The 4226-nt window shown below is 40.6% G+C and overlaps 1 pseudogene; it reads left to right on the plus strand.

The window, feature by feature from the left end:
- Positions 1-2951: 2951 nt before the first annotated feature.
- Positions 2952-3070, plus strand: LOC134963532 (5S ribosomal RNA; annotated as a pseudogene).
- The last annotated feature ends 1156 nt before the right edge of the window (positions 3071-4226 follow it).

Genomic DNA, 4226 nt, shown 5'->3' on the forward strand with positions numbered 1-4226 from the left:
GTGCACAACTAAAATGCAGCACAGGTATGGATGCATAGTATACTTGACGACACAGAGGTAGAGCAGTGGACTACTGTACCATACTGCTATATATATATACCGGTGGTCAGCAAAATTCTGCACTGTCCTCCTACTATATACTGCGCACAACTAAAATGCAGCACAGGTATGGATGCATAGTATACTTGACGACACAGAGGTAGAGCAGTGGACTACTGTACCGTACTGCTATATATATACTGGTGGTCAGAAAAATTCTGCACTGTCCTCCTACTATATACTGCGCACAACTAAAATGCAGCACAGGTATGGATGCATAGTATACTTGACGACACAGAGGTAGAGCAGTGGACTACTGTACCGTACTGCTATATATATATACTAGTGGTCAGCAAAATTCTGCACTGTCCTCCTACTATATACTGCGCACAACTAAAATGCAGCACAGGTATGGATGCATAGTATACTTGATGACACAGAGGTAGAGCAGTGGACTACTGCACCGTACTGCTATATATATATACTGGTGGTCAGCAAAATTCTGCACTGTCCTCATACTATATACTGCGCACAACATAGCATACTTGACGACACAGAAGTAGAGCAGTGGACTACTGTACCGTACTGCTATATATATACTGGTGGTCAGCAAAATTCTGCACTGTCCTCCTACTATATACTGCACACAACTAAAATGCAGCACAGGTATGGATGCATAGTATACTTGATGACACAGAGGTAGAGCAGTGGACTACTGTACCGTACTGCTATATATATATATATATATATATATATATATACTGGTGGTCAGCAAAATTCTGCACTGTCCTCCTACTATATACTGCGCACAACAAAAATGCAGCACAGGTATGGATGCATAGTATACTTGACGACACAGAGGCAGAGCAGTAGACTACTGTACCGTACTGCTATATATATACTGGTGGTCACAGCAAAATTCTGCACTGTCCTCCTACTATATACTGCGCACAACTAAAATGCAGCACAGGTATGGATGCATAGTATACTTGATGACACAGAGGTAGAGCAGTGGACTACTGTACCGTACTGCTATATATATACTGGTGGTCACAGCAAAATTCTGCACTGTCCTCCTACTATATACTACAATGCAGCACAGATATGGAGCATTTTTCAGGCAGAGAACCTAGATATTTGCAGCACACTGAGCACAGATATTTGCAGCACACTGAACACAGAAACTGAGAGAACGCAGCCACGTCCTCTCGCTATCATCTCCAAAGCACGAGCGAAAATGGCGGTGACGCACGGCTCCTTATATAGAATACGAATCTCACAAGAATACAACAGCGGGATGATGACGTTCGGGCGCGCTCGGGTTAACCGAGCAAGGCGGGAAGATCAGAGGCTGCCTCAGAACGTGTAAAATGGGTGAAGTTCGGGGGGGTTCGGATCCCGAGGAACCGAACCCGCTCAACACTAGTAAAAACGAACTGTAAGTCATGCTTTTCTAAATGTATCTTCCTTTTAATGTTATATCCTTGGATATTACTTTCAGCTAGTGGGACACTCTGAACTGGACCCCCTTAATTTGTACTACAAAGGGTATGCATTGCAGGCAACTGTCGGACTGGATAAGACATGAGTAAGGTCCCCTAAATTTCCCCTTGCTGAGCTTCGATTAGTACCCATCCTGTTAATGCTGGTGGACGTCGGGATGTACTCCTGCTGATACTACTTGCTCACACATTACGTAAGATTCCGGTTGAAAACGGCTCTCATTCATTTTACTGACCTATGTTGGATTATTACATACAAAGGAACTTTGATACAAAGTGACTGTCTATTGGAAACATTTATTATACGGGTTCTACCAGCAGCTACACTTGATTTATTTTTTGACTTTGTAAATTAAGTCATTTAGCTATAGAGCTAGTTTTTTACACCTCTGTGCACAGAATATGCTTAAGTCCACCTCCTTTTATTGGAAAGTATATATACTTATCATCTTAGATGTTTAAACTACTAAGACCGGTCTTGTTTTATGATTTGTGATTATTCATATATTATTAAATATTTTTAATTCTATAGGAGTCTGTTATTTTTGTCAGCCATATCATATATATAAATTTAAAATATAGCGCAAAAGTTTCTAACAATTGGAGTTTTGTGGTTAATTGCACTTGGGTGGCCCAGTGCAATTTGATTGACCTGCTAACCCCAGGTCATTAACTTTTTGCAGCTGATTGTTATTATATCCAAAAGTTTTTTTTTTATAGCATTTGATATTAGCGCCTGATAAAAAAGGTTTTTTTAATGCTGCTGACACGAGGAACAACGAATAGCATATATGTACCAATAAAGTGACCATTGTCTTGAACATGTTGAGCATTAATCATTTTTGATTAATAATTGCACCAGCGACCTAATTCTATTGGTGTATTCCTTTTCACTGACAAATGTGATAAGACAATGGTCACTTTATTGGTACATATATGCTATTCGTTGTTCCTCATGTGTCAGCAGCATTACCTTGCATGCATATAACTACTTAGGGGATATTTCAACCAGCACTTTTGGTTGTTATTATTATCATTGCTATATAATCTAGTAATACTGCATAATCCTTTATTTCTGAGTTACATTGAGTCATTTCATCTATTTGACATCTAAGCTGTATTATCAATGTTTACATTCAATATGTATTATTTTTTACATCTATGCTTGATATCAGCAAATGTTTGTTAGCAGGGTACTTTGCACATAATTATTGATGCCTTCTGCTTCCATTTTTGACTCTTTTTCTTCTTTCCGTGGACTCTCATCTATGATCCTGGATGCGTAATACCACCTATGTGGGACCTACTGCATCCAGCCTGACGTAGAAAGCAGATCCACACCTTTTTTGACCAATTGTCACATCTTCTTTTATATAGGTGCACTCTCATTGGCGTCTAACCCAGCCATCTGTCTACTACCATACCACACTGCCAGTGCCCGATCTCGTCCGATCTTGGAAGCTATACAGTGTTGGGCTGGGTCAGTACCTGAGGGGGAGACTCACAGGGAATACCCAGTGTAGTAGACTCTTTATCCTTGTGATGTGTGTTATCTGACACCAACAGCAGTATCACCACTTGACTTTATTCTTTTCTACAATATCCCTACCTTTCGTATGCATACTCTGATTATACAATTGCTCAAGATCTTCTGAGCTCTTTATTTACAAATAAATTATACAGCACATTTGGTTGGTGACTGGTGGGAAGTGGGTAATGTCTCACTATCTATTGCCGGACCCGTCCAACATTTTCATATTTGATAATTGACCATATTGTGGTCTCATCAATACAGATTTTCTGTACTGGTCGGGCTGAAACGGATGTAGAACAGCAAAGTGTCTACAGCCTTTCTTATCACATCCTGTGAGACAGGACCAGAACATTCCCTCATTTTTTTTAAAACAATTTTTTTAAAACAATTTCTTTCAAATTTTCAATTTAATATGCATTTTAAATCACATTCATATTTTGGATCCTATGTTGCTTAATGGGTAATCATGAGATATTCTTTATAATGTATATCCAATAAAAGTTATATTTTATTAACCACTATGTATAATTAAAACTATTTGAACTTTATTTCAACTATTTAAGAGTGCGCCCACACAAGAGCCTTCCTTTCTTCTCCCTTTGTTGACACATGTTCCTTCTGGCTCTGGGCGCACCACCATACTGGACAGAGATTTGATAATTTCTATAAATATATCTCAATTGTCCGAATTCTGGTTTGTTTATCATTTGCTATTTCATTCACATTGAGACCAGTGCCAGGTCGCCCCTTTTCTTTTCTGGATAAGACATGAGTAAGGTCCTCTAATTTTCCCCTTGCTGAGCTTCGATTAGTACCCATCTTGTTAATGCTGAAGGGGTTAACACTCCCTTCTGCTGTTGCCTGGGGGATGCCAGCAGGACCAGTGAGCAGACAAGCACTAGGACCCTTGGACTTACTTCTAATGGAGGAGGGAGTGAGAAGGCTGATGGAGTTTTGATTGGCTGTGGCAGAGTGGGAAAAAAGAGGAGGCGCGGTTCGTGCCAGTGTGTGTGTGAGGAGAGCGGAGCCGCCACTGAGGAGACCGCTGTGAGGAGACACGCTGTGGAGAGCGGAGATGCCGCTGAGGAGACTGATGTGAGGAGACACGCTGTGGAGAGTGGAGCTGCCGTTGAGGAGACCGCTGTGAGAGC

Source organism: Pseudophryne corroboree, chromosome 9 (genome assembly GCF_028390025.1).
Source record: "Pseudophryne corroboree isolate aPseCor3 chromosome 9, aPseCor3.hap2, whole genome shotgun sequence".
NCBI classification, from domain to species: domain Eukaryota; kingdom Metazoa; phylum Chordata; class Amphibia; order Anura; family Myobatrachidae; genus Pseudophryne; species Pseudophryne corroboree.